The sequence below is a fragment of the Schistocerca nitens genome, chromosome 1 (assembly GCF_023898315.1).
Source record: "Schistocerca nitens isolate TAMUIC-IGC-003100 chromosome 1, iqSchNite1.1, whole genome shotgun sequence".
Taxonomy (NCBI): Eukaryota; Metazoa; Arthropoda; class Insecta; order Orthoptera; family Acrididae; genus Schistocerca; species Schistocerca nitens.
In genome coordinates, this window is record NC_064614.1 from 835,860,252 (window position 1) to 835,877,662 (window position 17,411).

At 38.8% G+C, this 17,411-nt stretch overlaps 1 protein-coding gene across 1 annotated transcript in view; it reads right to left on the reverse strand.

Moving 5' to 3' along the window:
- LOC126263109 (serine/threonine-protein kinase VRK1) overlaps positions 1–2,026 on the reverse strand; it is a 236,124-nt gene extending 234,098 nt beyond the window's left edge. Inside the window, exon 1 of the mRNA XM_049960119.1 lies at positions 1,892–2,026. The gene's annotated coding sequence lies outside the window, so the exon portion shown is untranslated. The remainder of the gene's footprint in view (positions 1–1,891) is intronic.
- Positions 2,027–17,411: the final 15,385 nt, after the last annotated feature.

Genomic DNA, 17,411 nt, shown 5'->3' on the forward strand with positions numbered 1-17,411 from the left:
GTAAAAATTTGTTACTATATAACTACTTCAGGTTACAGTATTCCCCCTCTTTTCACAGTTGATTCTACCAAGAACCATTGTCATTAAAAAGACAATGTTTGCTTTGCTGATTATTCAGAAACTCTCAAAGCACTTCCAATTTTCTGAGATTACTATTTCAGTGGCACAGGAATAGTTAGCAACGGAACTGGTTTCTTATCTATGCCTGCTTTAAATTGTTCTTTATATTATCAGCAAGCATGGCAAGTCCATATCCCACCAAGATATATAGCTCATAAATATTCCAATTTGTAGTGATTTACGATAATTATTGAACTGAACAGAACATGATGTTACAGCACAATTTACACACATTTTCAGACCTCTGCGATCTATCGATTGTCCCTAACAAGAGGGTATTTTCCTATTCCCTATGTGCTTGCTGTTACTGTACATCTAGAGATATAAACATTTTTCAGAGACATCTGCTGTTAGCACAAACGTAGCTGACACTTGGCATGGCAGCTAGCACGAGTGACAAAGGCATTTATCATTTTACCACCGCTCCTTTCACCCACTGTGCCGAGTGACAACTTGATTTGTGCAAATAATATGTGCTCTAGTCAGAAAAACATAGTAATGTCACAAATTAGCTCTACTGTATGCAAACTTATTCAGAAAAAGTCAATCTCTGCCTGTTTCTCTAATAAGTTTCCAAACTTAAATTTTCAGTTAGCTTTTAAAAGTGTGTTATTCAGTAAACTCAAAATTTCAGTTTATTTTTAAGTTCTCAACAAAAAAAGGTATTATTTGTTACAAAAACAAAAAATAACAAAACGCTTATCTAGTTTATTTTCCTTACCCCAGAAATTAATAAAAACCATCAAGTATGGAATAAATTACTTTTTCCTTTCTTAATGGTTTTACTTACAACTACTAGACAGTATTCTTTACAACCATTACGATATAGAGTACAGCCTATTTAACCACCATATTTCACATTGATTGGATGATAAACAGAAAATTGGTAATTTATTTTCAAAAATGTTATAAAGTGTTGTTTTTAACTATCACAATGTTAAAAACGGCAAAATCTCCTATATTTGAAGTGCCACAAAATGGGAACAATGAAATTTATAACGCTAAAATTTGTTACTCTTCCTTATCTCCACAGAGGAAAGAAATTACCCAAATATCACTCTAATCTGAGATGGTGGTCGAGATGGCCTGGGTGACTTAACATGGAGTGACCCGTAAATAGGATACTTTCATATTTGCTTGATAAGATATGAAGACAATCATAATTGTGTAATAGGCCTATGCTGTTGAGATATATGTACTACGCACGGGATCTTTAATAGATGTGCTGGATATACCGTAAGTGGTTAAAACATTCGCTTTACAGTGGAGCCTGTATCACAACACCACAGTTGAGTGTGAAAGTTCCATCACACAAAAAGAGAGATGAAAAATGGATTGTGCAAATATCAAAGTTTTGGAAATCCCAAGTGGACTGGCCATAAATTCTTCTTGCTGTTGACCAAATGCTGTCCTAAGACATGCAACATTTGAGTTCTTCGAGGGTTGAAATTCAAACTGACCCAATACCATAAAAAGTTTGTGTTAAAGTAGTAACGAAAGTAAGCTAATGAAAAACATAGCGTTCTTAACCTAAACTTTGAGAAATTTCGTTAAAGTAGGCGCTGCTGGTAACAATAACAGAAGTACAACAAGAATTTTCATCAATCGAGGTGTACACAAATATTAACAGACGAAGGGCATTACCACCGAATCATAGGGTAACAAAAATAAAAGACACAAAGTTATTTTACAACTGATGCTTTCGTGTTAATAAAATATTAAAAGCACAACGAAGCAATCAACAAGCATCAAGCATATGCAGCACTTGTACCTTAAAAAATATTTCTGTGGCTGTCACATACGTTTCACTTCAAACATTTCTTTACACCCGCGCTCTTTCAACCACAGACGCATAACATGAAAACAGGATGACCAACATTCTCAAGTTATCGATGACAGAAGCCTACGTTGCCTAACAAATGAATACAGGGCTAAAATTGATAGACATGTCCGCTAAAGTGAATTTGCCAGCAGATACAACTTCGTATACAAATACAACTCTGTCGTCTCTTATTAGTTCTTCAACGAGCAATAATTAGTTGGAAGAAGTAATTTATCTTCTCTTTCTTTTTCTTTACTGTTATTTCAAGCACGTAGATCTATATGTGTGGGATTTAGGCTGTCATCGATAAGACATTCCGCTCTTCAAAATATAAACAGAACGAAATAAATATCATAAAAGGGTGAAAATCTTCCTAGGCCTATACGTACGGGGGTTGGGCTGACGATGGTACAAAGGTAAAGACATATGAAAAAAACGAAATGAATAATATTATTAAATAGTGAGCTTAAAAAAATTATAAAAAGATTAATTTTGTTAAGTGTTTACATAAATAAAACTGTTGATTTTCTTTGCTGTCTGAATTAAATATAAAGATAATAACAAAAATATACTTTTAAAACACAACATGGAATTGATGATGTTCTTCAAAAAAACAATACTGAACTCCCACTAGAAAGGTAAAGATCTGCACTGGGAAAAAGTATTCGTGGAGGGGAAATGTGTGGCATATGACTGACGGGTGCAGGTATCTATGGGAATGTCGGTGGGTGTTGGGGTGGATAGTGGGAAGACAGAAAAGGAGGTGTCTCATGGGTGTGCAGGGCCACGGTAGCAAGAGGAGAAGGATAGGTAGAGATAAAAGAGGTGGGGGGAGGGAGATGAAGGCCTAATGTGGAATGGGATACATGCTGAAGAGTTGTAAGTTACAGACAAATCAGTAGGTTGGCATAGTTTACATATTTTCATTCAATAATGTCATAAGGAACAATGTTCTGGGTTAACTCATCTTTAAGGAAGAAAGTCTTCATTACTCAAAAATGCACTGTAAGAATAATATGTGGAGCTCATCCACATTCATCTTGTCTAAGGAGTTGGGCATTCTGTCTACCTCTTCATAGTATATTGAGTCCCTCATGAAGTTTGGTGCAATTCAGAGGGGGACAACGATGTACATAATTACAATACCAGATAGAAAAATAAGATTAATTACTCGATATTGAAGTTTCTTTAGCACAAAAGGAGTGCACAATGCTAGAACAAAAATTTTTGATCCATTACTCAGTGTCACAAAATGTCTGACAGGCAGCAAAGTAAGATTTGAAAACAAACTGAAAATGTTTCTCCTTGACAACTCCTTATATTCAATAGAAGAATTTCTATTGCAGAAATGTAGAAAAGGTGGGAGGCAGTAATTGCTAATTAACACACACACACACACACACACACACACACACATATATATATATATATATATATATATATATATATATATATATATATATATGTGTGTGTGTGTGTGTGTGTGTGTGTGTGTGTGTGTGTGTGTGTGTGTGTGTTAATTAGCAATTATATATATATATATATATATATATATATATATATATATATATATATATATATATAACAAAGATCCTGTGACTTACCAAATGAGAAAGCGCTGGTAGATAGACACAATAAAAAACAGACAGACACACACACACAAATTTCAAGCTTTTGCAACCCAAGGTTGCTTCATCAGGAAAGAGAGAAGGAGAGGGAAAGACGAAAGGATGTGGGTTTTAAGGGAGGGATATCTGTTGCTGTCTGCCTGTGTCTGTATATGTGCAGATGGATATGTGTGTATATGCGCGAGTGTTTACCTGTCCTGTTTTCCCCCTAAGGTAAGTGTTTCCACTCCCGGGGTTGGAATGACTCCTTACCCTCTCCCTTAAAACCCACATCCTTTCGTCTTTCCTTCTCCTTCCCTCTTTCCTGATGAAGCAACCTTGGATTGTGAAAGCTTGAAATTTGTGTGTGTGTTTTTTATTGTGTCTATCTACCAGTGCTTTCTCGTTTGGTAAGTCGCAGAATCTTTGTTTTTTATAATATTTTTTCCCACGTGGAATGTCTCCCTCTATATCAATTTGCAGTGTGAATTTAAAATGACTAATTCCATTTCATTTCGATTTATCACACAAAATGATTCAAGGAAAATGAAACCAACTGTCTAACTAGTTGGTGGGAGGAATAAATATTGCGCTGGAATCCATTTTCCGGGAGAGGCAGTCGGTTCAGACTATGTTGGAATAGCATATGGAGTTTGTGTAGGTGTTGGCAGGATGTCATGTGTTGCTAAAGTCATGGCAGTATACTAAAACTCGTGATCAAAGAAGAAACAATAGGATTAGGGGAATCTACTTTGCAGATGGTATAAGATTTGCAGCAGGTGAGGAGGAATGAGAATTTGATGATATGGCTGGGGGAAGGCAAACAGATGCGGAAAGCTAAATGAAGTGCATGGCACTCAAGTATTTGCAGAGAGTGTTAGATGTTGAGTGGAGTGAATAGTCAGGAAACAATACTGTAGCGAAGATATGGTGAGTAATAGAACTGGGCAGGTTTTGAAACAAAAGGAGCATTGTTCTCCCTATACTAACAAACTGACCACTTGGTGTGGCTCCCCTTAAGTAAACAAACCATGTAATTTATGATTCAAATGTAAACAAATCACTCACTTGTGCTTTTTGTTTTGTTTACACAAATGTTAGTTAATGACCAAACGCTTTTTGACCATTCCTACAAATGTCATTTTAATTACGATTATTTGTGACTCAAAACTGGCCATCATCCTTCCAAGTTATGTTTATGGAAACTAATCTTAATTACGATAATTTGTGATCCAAAAATGGTGGCCTCCGCTCCCCCTCTTGTGTAGCATGTTCTTATTGGTCCGCCCCCCCCCCCACCACCACCACCACCGCCATTTTTCAGGGTACCCAACATCATGGTACGGGCTTAGCATTTGTGTTCTGTCTTTCAGTTAAGATGCATACTCATGCATATTTTACAATAGTTAATTATTCCAGCGATGGTGTAACTATTCTGTAGGAGATTTTGAAGCCTATTTATGTGCAGTAGTTAGATTTATTTTTGTTCCAATCAACTAGCAGTTCGTCCACTGCCAATCATCAATGCCCCCGCAGGTGTTCCTTCAATTTGCTACTCTCTTCTTGTAGACAACTGCATTATGTGCAAACATTCTACACCTATACAATTATTCTGCCAGTGCTTAGTGAAGGGTACACTGTAGCAGTATTGTCGATTTACCTTCCATTTCACTCTCACATACTGATCGAATAAAAAGTGATTTATTTACGACAAATGTTTGTTCTGAATTCCCTTCGATTACTTTTCTTGCGCATTCACATTACTAGGAACAAAACGAAAATTCGTTTGTGTTAAGCTTTTCTTTAAAACAGTAATTGTGTAATATAACAAAGTCACAGACGTTCATACAACAAAAGGTAAGGTATTTAATTTAAAGAAGATGAGTAGAATATGCATATAAATTATTTATATAATTTCACTTTTTTTTAGTCATTCAATAGACTTTTGATTTTACAATATTATATGACCATTGCCCAAGAAGACCAAGACCTACTTGCAAACAATTTTTTTCACATGACAGTGCTGACGAAGGTATCAAAGAGAATCTATTTAGTTTTTTATATCAAATAGAAGGCATCATATTAATTTATGTTGTCTTTATTTACATGCAGGCAGGACTTCAACACCGACAAATGTATGAAGGAAATGTCACTTTCTTTTCATGCCAAGCTGCACCCACAATATATAAAATGAAAGAGTGGGAGAATGCCTGTAGTGTACACAGAGAGTGAAGCATCTGAGTCCACTACATCCTCAGTTACATCATTATAAATACTTTCAGTGCTCCATTTTCGTTGAACTCCTAAACTAATAGCTCTTACCACAAATTAAAGATCATGGAGGAGACAAGATTCGAACTGAGTGTCTATACCTCAGAAATTTACTATCTTCACTACTATATTATTCTACCAGTTGTCTACAATCATACTACGAAATGGCACAATATGATCTGTGATGGCACATCTTTGCTTAAATACATACAACAGCAGGATAAATATAGGATAAATTACTACATGACTCTAAATTCCATTTTTGAAATAGTATAGTCTTTGACAGCAACACCACCGGCCTCCACCACTGCTAAAACAGAACCAGTTTGTCAGATGGCAATAAACATGACCAACCTTTGAAACATGTGTATGGCATGTGCTCAAGCTGGCCAGACCATATGATGTGAAAGTTGACAGAGGAAACTTTATCATCTAGTACAGCCAGCAAATGCCGCATCTGCTAGTTTCTTGGTGGTAATCAGCGCTAACAAGTGCGTTGAAGTCTACTCCTTACATTTATTGCATTTCTTCTATATACTAAAATTACATCTCTAACGGAAGCAGAATCACAATTTCCTATTTTTGGCACACCACTAATGCTAGTCTAGTGATATTATTATTTTCATGACAGAGTTCTAGGTTGGGTATCCACTATAATACTTTTCATAGTTGCTGTATGAGTTTCATTGGAAAAAGACTGATACACCAAGTGAAAGCAGCAGTCCATCTTCGATGGAAATCCAGACAGGCCATCTGACTATGAATTCCATGAATGGAGTTATGGAGAACAAAAGCTGATAGATTTTATCAGACCTGCTTGTTTTGGAGATGCCGAGTGTGGGAGGATGTGACACCTGAATAGGCACTACTGCAATTGTCTTAAAGGGGGATATAAATGGATTTTGATACAAAAATTCGATTTTTCAAAAATAATATTTCCTTGATCTACACAGTTTAATCTATGTTGTGTGTGAATTTAATCGTGATAACAGCTTTAGAAATGCCTTTAAATGGTTAAACTGATTAACTCTGCACTGGCAGCCACTCCCACCTTTTCCAACGTTTGGGTTTCTGCTCCCTTCAGCAGACTTTTTGTCAATGTGAAGGTTATTTTCTTTCATTATCTTTGGCTGACATCTATATCTCTGGCTGACATCTATATCTTTGCCTGAAAACTATCTTGCATGCAGCTTATTTACATTTTAATAATACTAACACAAATTAGCATGTGGAAGATTGAATTCACATACATTTACATGGAAGTCAGGATTTATGCATAATGATTGATGGAAAAATTGTGTTTAGGAAACAGAGGCTTCATGGAAATCTGTTTACCAACAAAAAAGAGGAAGCAGCTCGAAATGAAGAACATAAGCACTCAGCTTCAGCATCGAAACTTGGGACAGGAGAATTGAACAGGTGTTTGAATGATGTTGATATGGATTCCACTGGAGTCAGACTTATTGATTTAGAGCTTCTCTGCCAGACTATAAAGTTTTCATGTTCATGTGTGAGCTGAAAAATACAGAATGCAAGATTGTTGTTGATTAGCTTCTGATTTTAAATTAATTTGTAACTCGTGTGGCTATGGATTTTCGTTTTCCTTCTCCAAAAAACTGACACTGGTATCTATGAAAGCAGTTTTAGGTTAGCATATGCTCTGAGATGCCTTGAACAGGGCAGGGAAGGAGGTAATTTATTGTGTGCTTTTTTAAACATGCCTCCACCTTGTGCAAGGTTTGAAAAAATAAATAAAGAAACTTATGAAACTGTATGCGGTACTGTCAAAGTTTCTATGAAGAAAGCAGTGGAGGAATTGGTGGAAATAAAACAAAAAGAAATAGATTCTGGTGTAGATATTCATGATAGTGAATGTTCTACAAATGTTACTGACCTGTATGTGTCTGTAGATGGGACCTGAATGAAAAGGGATCACACGTCTATTTATGTTGTAGTGTCTGTATCTGGTACTGACTGAGGTTAAGTCTTAGATGTAGAAATACGTCAAAATACTGTCACCAGTGTGCAACAAGGAAAATTTCCAACAATGAAGACAGTGAGAAACTGTGGCAAGAAAAGCATTCAGTACCGCACTCTAAAAATTATAGTGGCTCAAGTGGGGGCATGGAGGCTGCTGCAGCTGTGAGCATGTTCTCCAGATCTGAGGACCAGTATGTTGTTAGATATCTAAATACCTTGGTGATAGGGACTCCTCTTCATTCAAAGCTGTAACAGATAAAAATCCATACAATACAACAATAGAAAAGTTGGAATGTGTTGGCCACATCCAAAAGGGGCTTAGTGGTAGGCTTTGTCGCTTGCTGAAAGAAAAGAAAGGTTAAGTACTTGAGGATGGAAAACCACTAGGAGTAAATGGCAATCGCACTCTGAAAGAAATTGATTCTCTTCAGTTATTTTATGGGCCAGCTATCAGGAAAAACATACATAATTTAGAGTCAATGAGGCGTGCTGTGTGGACAGTTTTTTTCCACAATCTATCCACTGACCAAACACCAGTGTAAAATCTGTGTCCGAAAGACGATTGGTGTAAGTTCAACAATAGAAATGTGATGTACTCACATAAACACTCATTACCAGAACCTATTACGAATGTGATTGAGCCAACATCAGGTTTCTTGCAAACCCTGATTTATTGAGGAAGTGTCTTCATGGAATGACACAAAATGCAAATGGAAGCCTCAATAATTTAATTTGGATTAGATGCTCAAAAAGGACGTTCTGTGGACTTGAAATGCTCAAAATAGGTGTCTATGATGCAGTTTTGTGTTACAATAACGGAAATAATGGCAGAGCTGAAGTGCTGAAGAGAGTTGGTATAGATCTTGATGTGTTTACAATAAAAGCATTTTACACCATCGACAAGAGCAGGTTCAACAAAGCTAACAGATCAGTGTTTGCAAATACAGGCCAGGCAGATTGGAAGAGGAGAGGAGTGAAACCTTGAGGATGAGGAGTATCAGTGTGTAGGATTTTAAAATTGAGGTATGCATATTACATGTAGAAGTATGAGAAGAAAATTTTTGAACCTCACTTCTCTGTTTTACATTTTTTACATTATTAGAAGCCTTTCCTCAAAACGTATATGCGCTAATGCTATGAAATTTTCAGGAACTGTTCGCAATGTGTTGCTGGCTCTTGGAAGTAAAAAATTACGTTCTGATTTTTAGATGATCGTATGTAGGAAAAAAGTTAATTTTGGATGTGCAAAATTAAAAACCCTGTTAATGATACAATTTGTATCATAAATTAACAAATGTAGTTCAGTGGTCTTATAACCTTCTCAGGTAACTACAATAAAATTTTCAGAGTAATTGCATGATTAGAATTTGAGTTATGGCTTTTCACAAAAAGGATAATAAAAAAATAAAAAAATTCAAATTTCTGGCAAAATATTAATCCTGCATATTTTATTGTATTTTCCAATTAAAACACAGGTCTTTTGCTTTACACGTGCAATGTTTTAGATTTGTACATTAATAAATTAGGCTGTAATGATTTTTTAATTAAATGTTTACACTTTCTGTTACATCCCCCCTTAAATATCGACACAAAGATGCTGCATATGGTGGGAGAATCATTGAAGTGTATAATGTACAACGTATCAGAAAATGCATTGAATTATACACTTATCATATCTATCTGACAACGAAAGTCTGTTGTAATGAAAGGAAAATGTAAACTGTTCACTTCGGTCACAGTTGTGGAATGGTTCAAGTATAACAAACAGTAAACAAAATGTGTATTCATAAGGAAAATGTATATTTCTGATGCAGATACACAAATAAAGATATGAACAATTGTGTAATTCTGCTATTCCATGCTTTTTTCACCTCCCAATTTACCACAGTGTGTTAACTGCTTCTATAATTTTTGTCTGGAGTGATAATTATCTAAATGATGAGCACCTCACTGGTTACTGTCGTTAATGGTCCCTTCAAGCCTTTGCAGAGCAATTCTTATGAGATCACTCAGAATTTCCAAAAAAAAAAAACAGACAATTCTGGTTACTCCTACAATGTACTGCATCGAGGCTTTGAGGTGGTTTTTAATGTACAGCTTCTCTTGAGATTTCGTTACTGAATTTCGTTTTGGACTTTTGTAGATCGAATAAAAAATCAAAACAAAAACTTACGAATCTCGGTGTTTCGCCAGTGAGATCAGAACTGACATGTAAATCAGCCAGCATGTTAGAATTCGAGTGCACTACGAGTAAGCCGTCAAGATACTGTTGCAGCATATCTTCTCTCGGTACCTCTGTGTTGCCTAAGATACACTGCCCAGAAAGTGAAAGAAAAAATCTGACTTTAACCCACCGCGCATAGATGGAATTCACTGTAAGTGGTTCAAACAGACAGTCTTGTGAAATATTTCTGAACACGTTTTCCGAAAACTTCCTCAATCAACTAATTAGACAACTCACGCAATGGAAACATTTTAGGTTTTAGAGGTACAAACAAGCTGGACCTTATCGACGGTGTCAGCGTAGAAACAGTGCTTAGTGATTATGGTGCCATCATAGCGACGATGGTTATTAAAGTTAATAAACAAATCAGGAAAGCCAGGAGAGTGTTTATGCTAGAAAACAGCAGATGAGCAGATGTTAGCATCCCATTTAGACAATGAATGGACAACACTTAGCTCCATTATGACTGACGTAGAGGGATTCAGGGCAAAATATAAACTAATGGTAAATCGCGCTCTGAAGACATGTGTGGCAAGTAAGTGGATTAAGGCTGAAAAGAACTCTCCGCGATTTAATAAACAAATACGGAAAATGCGGAGGAAACAATGCTTTCAGTTCAAAAAAGAGCGCACAAATGTTGACGGGCAAAAGTTAGTAGAAATTCATATGTCCATAAGATGGGAAATACCCGAAGCTTACAACTTCCACCATTACACCTTAGCGATAGATCTTGCCGAGAATCATAGAAAATTCTGGTCATACGCAGAATCATTAAGCGGGTCGAGGGCTTCTATCCAGTCGCTCGTTGACCAGTCTTGTGTGGCAGTAGAAGACAGCAAATGGAAAGACGAAGTTTTAAATTTCAAGTTTTACAAATCGTTCACACAAAAGGATCGTACAAATATACCATCGTTTGAATGTCGTACAGGCTCTCGCTTGGAGGACTTAGAAATTGGCATCCGTGGCATAGAGAAGCAACTGAAAGACTTGAAAACAATTAAGTTGCCCGATCCAGATGGAATCCCAATGCGGCTTTACAGAGAGTACTCTGGCCGCAAAGGCCGTTTGCTTAGCCTGCATTTATCGTGCAGTCGCCCAGCGAAAAAAAGGTAGGTGGTTACTGTATATAAGAAAGCTAAAAGAACTGACCCACGTAACTAAAGACCAATATCCTTAACATCGGTTTGCTGCAGATTTCTTGAGCACATTCTGAGTTCGAATGTAAAAAATTTCCTTGAGACAGAAAAGCTCCTGTCCACAAATCACTACAGATTCAGAAAATATCGCTCATATGAAACTCACTTTGCCCTTTCCTCACATGATATCTTACAAACCACAGATGAAGAGCGACAGGGAGATTTCATATTCCTAGATTTCTAGAAAGGATTTCATATGGTGCCCCATTGCAGACTGTTGATGAAGGTCTGAGCATATGGTTAATGTTCCCAAATAGGTGAGTGGCTTGAAGACTTCATAATACAATCCAGTGCATGGCCGTCGACAGCGAGTGTTCATCAGAGACAAGGATATCGCCAGGAGTGTACCAGGGAAGTGTCAAAGGACCTCTTTTATTCTCTATATACATAAATGTCCTGGCAGACAGGGTGAGCAGCAATTTATGGATGTTTGCTGATGATTCTGTGGTATACGGGAAGGTGTCGTCGTTGAGTGAGGGTAGGAATATACAAGATGATTTAGACAAAATTTACAGCTGGTATGATAATTGGCAGCAGGCCCAAATATAGAAAAATGTAAGTTAATGCGGATGAGGAGGAAAAACAGTCCTGTAAATTTCGAATACAGCATTAGTAGGGTTCAGCTTGACATAGTCGCTTTCATGAAATATCTAGGCTTAAGGTTACAAAGCGATATGAAACGGATTGAGCATGTTAGGTTAGTAGCTCGGAAGACAAATTCTCGACTTAGTTTTATTAGGAGAATTATGGAAAAGTGTGGCTCATCAGTAAAGGAGACGGTGTATAGAACGCTAGAGCAACCCATTCTTGAGTACTATTTTAGCGTTGGGGATCCCCACCAGGTCGGATTAAAGGAAGACATCGAAGCAACTCAGCTGTGGCCTGCTAAATTTGTCAGTCTGATCAGCACATAAGTATTACCGAGCTGCTTCATGAACACAAATGTGAATTCCTTAACGCAATATGATGCTCTTTCCGCAAGGTACCATTGCGCAAGTTTAGACAATCAGTATTTGAAGCAGACTGCAGAACAATTCTATTGTTGCCAATGGACATTTCACCTAAGGACCATGAAGATAAGATGCGAGAAACAGGCTTGTGCGGGGGCTTTTAGACAATCGTTTCCCCCTCGCTCTATTTGCGAGAGGAACAGGAGAGGAAAGGAGTAGCTGTGGTTAAAGGTTCCCTCCACCATGCATCGTACGGCGGTTTGCTGAGTATGTATGTACATAAAAATATAGATGTTATGTTATGATAAGACAGCTTTAAGAGAATGTTTTAGTTTTAGTGCTGCTTTAGTAAAGCAAGCCAGTTTTGAATGAGTACAGTTTTCCTAACTTCTCGCGAGTTTAAGTATATGTTTGCTCAGCTTCAATTTTCTTTTTTTGTGTCTCTTTGCTTTTCAGAGCCGCACATGATAATTTCATCTAACAGTCTCGATTTTTGCCGTATAAGTAGACAATGTAGTCCTAACCAGTACTAAACGAGGTCCTCACACAATGCGGGAGTACATGAGGTCAAATCGTATTTAAGGAAAAACTTATTAGTGTAAACCCACTTTGTTATAGTGTATGGCGATGATTCCTACACAAAGATATATAGTTATTTCGTAAATATGTTACCTCACTATGTTTTGTTGTAAACACTTGGTATCTGTGGGGGAAGACATAACATACTGTACTAATTAACTGTGCTAATGTGAACACGGCTTCTAAAGACGAGATATCTACAGTAGTGAGTCTGTGACGAGTATAGGAGGCAGCGGCGACCACACACTGAGGACAGTTCTGGCACAGTCAAGCTTGTTCAGAGCATGTGATCTGAACTGCAAAGCTAAACTACTCACGCGCCGCTTTATGACAAAGTTTGCACTCATCGGGAATGAACTCAGCAAAAGGACATCTACCTCTAGTGTAGTGTAGAATGATTGTGATGTTCTTCATGTGTGAGATGCACTACCCAATTACATACTTCATTAATGCTCCCACAAAGTAACACATAGTTTCAATGCACAAGAGTTAGTGATCAAGTTTTGTGATTCAAACGTCAGATCGGCGGAACGCCATATCTGATTGTCGCAACAAAATCTCAGTACGCCGTTATTTTTAAATTGAAATATGTGTTCGAAAACTATAGTCCACACAGTAGTGACACTAAAATGTGTATGTTGTCAACATTAATTGCAAAGGCGATTCTAGCTGTAGGAACTCGACTGTCACAAACTTTAGTGTTTTCAAGTGCCATATATCGAACCATGGGTGACGCTTTCCAAATGAAAAGTGTGGGCTGCCTACATCAGGGGCAAGCATACATTCAGGGGCAAAGCTATTGCTCTCTTTTGATTGACAAGTTATGACCCCCTGGGGATAATCCTTCCTTTTGATTGACAGGTCCTTAAACTATTGTTCCCACACACCTACCCTTCCCCCTCCTTTCCCTGAGCTCCTCAGGAAACTTCCAACCCTCCCCCTACCCCCCTCCCACAGATAGAGGTAAACATTCAGGCCTGAGTTACTCGAATAGCCCTCTCTCATTCTTATCAATTTGATTGGCTGTTTAATTAAATTCATAAATTAATTAACCCCTCCCCCTCTGGTAAACACCCCAACACACTCCTCCCCACTTCATCCCTTACCTGGTAATTGGCGGCTCTGTGCTGAAGAGGAAGGATTTCACAACAGGAAATTCAATTACATAGCGGAAACTATATTGTTTATTTATAAAAATTCAGTTTGCCAGGGGTAGTATCTCTCTCGCTCGTCATTCTCTGCTCTGTAGGAAGAGGCAGATCATGTAGAGAAGTAATTTAATCGATCGCTTCTTTTTTATTCCGATTGCGCAAGGAATACCATCATGAAACACCCATCACACGTAATTAAACTGTTAAAAATCTTTCGACTGGAAAGCACGCACCATCCGCCATCTCGTTGTGTCACCCGAGGAGGCGGGCCAGAGTTGGGGTGAACTGGCGGCCCCAGCCAAGCGGCGAAGTGTGCTTCAGCGACCGCGTCATTCGCCGGTGACTGCGCGGGCCCCGCAACTGACATACCAGATGTCACGCTAATCCCCGAACAAAAGCACCTCAGAAACTCCTGTCGAAACAAGTTCTCCCCCTCTGTTTCTCCTCCTGTCCTGTCAGGCCTGCAAGCGCCATCGGTAGCACTCTGATCGAACCGCAAACAAAGCATCATTTACCCTGCAAATCCCTGTGGAATACCAACGCATGCAAGAACTACTTCTAAGGCAAGTGCCTGAATGAGAATGGATTCCGCTATGGGCTCTAAGCTGCCGTCTGTGCTGGAGAGAAAGGATCTCACGACAAGAAATACAATTATACAGGGTGATTCACGAATATATGCAAATATTTTATTATGTTATTCTACAAGTCAAACTAAAGAAAAAAGGTTCATATAAACATAGGTCCGCAAATGTTAAGTTACAGAGTTACAACTAATAGAAGATTTTGCCTGAAATTTAGGAACTTCACTAATGTGAAGCCATCGCAAAACTGTATGAGGTTAAAGTAAAGCATGATTTCCAATTATTTATTTGTTATTGATCTGGTGAATCTAATAAAACATGTCCCAGACGTCTATCTGCAGTAGTTTTCCAGAACATTTCAGGCAAACTCCTTTATTAGCTGTAACTAAACATTTGTGGACCTATGTTTAAATGAAGTCTTTTCTTTAGTTTTACTTGTAGAATAACATATTAAAATATTTGCATATCTTCGTGAATCACCGTGCATATCATAGGATATGCTGTTTATTTATAAAATTCAATTTGCAGGGGCTGGATCTCACCTTTATTTGGTGGGACAAGCTCACATCCAGCAACTACATGTTCTAATTACATAATTACACTGCTGCGGGTAGAAGGTGTCGTCTTATTGGAAAATTTTCCTGTGTGTGATCACCTTGACACGCAGGTATTGACTGAGCTAGTGCACAGTGCCACCACCAGAGGATGTCCCAACCCCTCTACCTCTCGCCCCCTCCCTCCCAACCCTTCGCAGAAAAAATTGGTAGGAAAAATACTATGTTCTGGAGAAGTAGATGCTCACGACACGAAATTCAAATATAAGTCAATAATATATTGATAGATATACTTTGTTTGATCAGTTTGCGAGAGATGGGGTACCCCCAGTTAGATAGACATCATGATTGCACCGCCCCCTTTGCTCCCCATGACATAATAACTGTAATCACAAGGGAATGGAGTGAAGTGTGATATAGTACACACCATTTGGGGACTCCTGCGTGTGTGTCTATAGTCAGGGCGCCGCCACGAAGGGCAAAGCTGCCCAGTGTCTCAATTACAGGTCACGCTACTAAATACCACTGACCACGGACCGGATATCGGCCGCCTTTGATCTCGCGGCCCCAAACAGAGCATCAAGTGGCGGCATTCTGTTGATCGGCAAATTCCAGACTCACTTCCTGTCTCTGTTGCTCTCAAGAAGCCACTCCCTGCTTGTCTATGTGAACCAAAGTATCCAAACACAATGCTGGAGGTTTTCATCTCTCCTCAGAATACTCTATTGCTATTGGGTGATACTGAAGACAAAGGGAAAACTGACGCAATATCTATATCAAAAATAGAGTGAAATAATCAATTTGTACTACCCAGTCAAATTAATTATTTAGCAATTTACAGGAGTCAAAGAGATCGTTTAAAACACTCACTTTCACCTCAAAATGTTCCTTCTTCATAATAAAAACATATTTTCAACGTTTGAGTATCACACGCAAACATTGTGCAAATCAAGTAATGAAATTTCTGTCACAAATAGATCTGAGGCCGAATATATCTGGGGTCTTGTACGTGCCCTCTTTCACCACGTTTCCACTAAACATATCTGGTGAAAAAAAATCCTGATGATCCCAAAAATGCGAGATAACAAAGCATGCACAGCCGACTGCAGAGAGCTCCATCCGCGCTGGCTGAGATAGAGACACCCACATCCGAACGCATGTGTGCAAGCAATACAACTATCGGAAACCATAAATTAATCAATCGGGAATTTGACGTCGCGACTGGATTTTTAGAAGAACTATAGACTTTCTAAATTGATTCACTCAGCTACATTCGGAAGGAAGGGGGAAGGTTCTACGGCATGACTGAATAGAAACAGCAAATACCACTGCAAGACAGTGTCCACTGTGATGTATTGAGAAGCGCTAAACACGACACACTTAAACCACGATCCAGTCTGTAGCAATACCCTGTCATGACTAGATGCCGAAGGCAGGTGAAAACCCTCGCACATCCCGTGCACTCACCTCCCAGACATCCAAAAAAAGCCCGTCAGACCCTTCAGATGCCGCCGTCATTGCCGCCGTCACCAACGTTCCGGGACTGGAGAAACTATACCCATGGCCACAGCCAGAGCCGTGGGTGCTCGTACATGCCAGAGTGCACCACCCCCGGCCGTGGAGGGCATCTGGGGATGATTGGAGCGCCAGGAATTTGGATGTTATCAATACGTCCAGTGCAAACGTCCATCATTTTTAATCTCCTCTCACACAACACCACATACGTCCACTTCTGTTTCACCCAGCACATTGGTCACTTCACCAGCCCTCGCTGTCTTGCAGCGGTGTACCGTAGGTCTCTAGAAGAGCGTAGCGTTCCAAAGGATTGGAAAAGGGCACAGGTCATCCCCGTTTTCAAGAAGGGACGTCGAACAGATGTGCAGAACTATAGACCTATATCTCTAACGTCGATCAGTTGTAGAATTTTGGAACACATATTATGTTCGAGTATAATGACTTTTCTGGAGACTAGAAATCTACTCTGTAGGAATCAGCATGGGTTCCGAAAAAGACGGTCATGTGAAACCCAGCTCGCGCTATTCGTCCACGAGACTCAGAGGGCCATAGACAAGGGTTCACAGGTAGATGCCGTGATTCTTGACTTCCGCAAGGCGTTCGATACAGTTCCCCACAGTCGTTTAATGAACAAAGTAAGAGCATATGGACTATCAGACCAATTGTGTGATTGGATTGAGGAGTGCCTAGATAACAGAACGCAGCATGTCATTCTCAATGGAGAGAAGTCTTCCGAAGTAAGAGTGATTTCAGGTGTGCCGCAGGGGAGTGTCATAGGACCGTTGCTATTCACAATATACATAAATGACCTGGTGGATGACATCGGAAGTTCACTGAGGCTTTTTGCAGAGAATGCTGTGG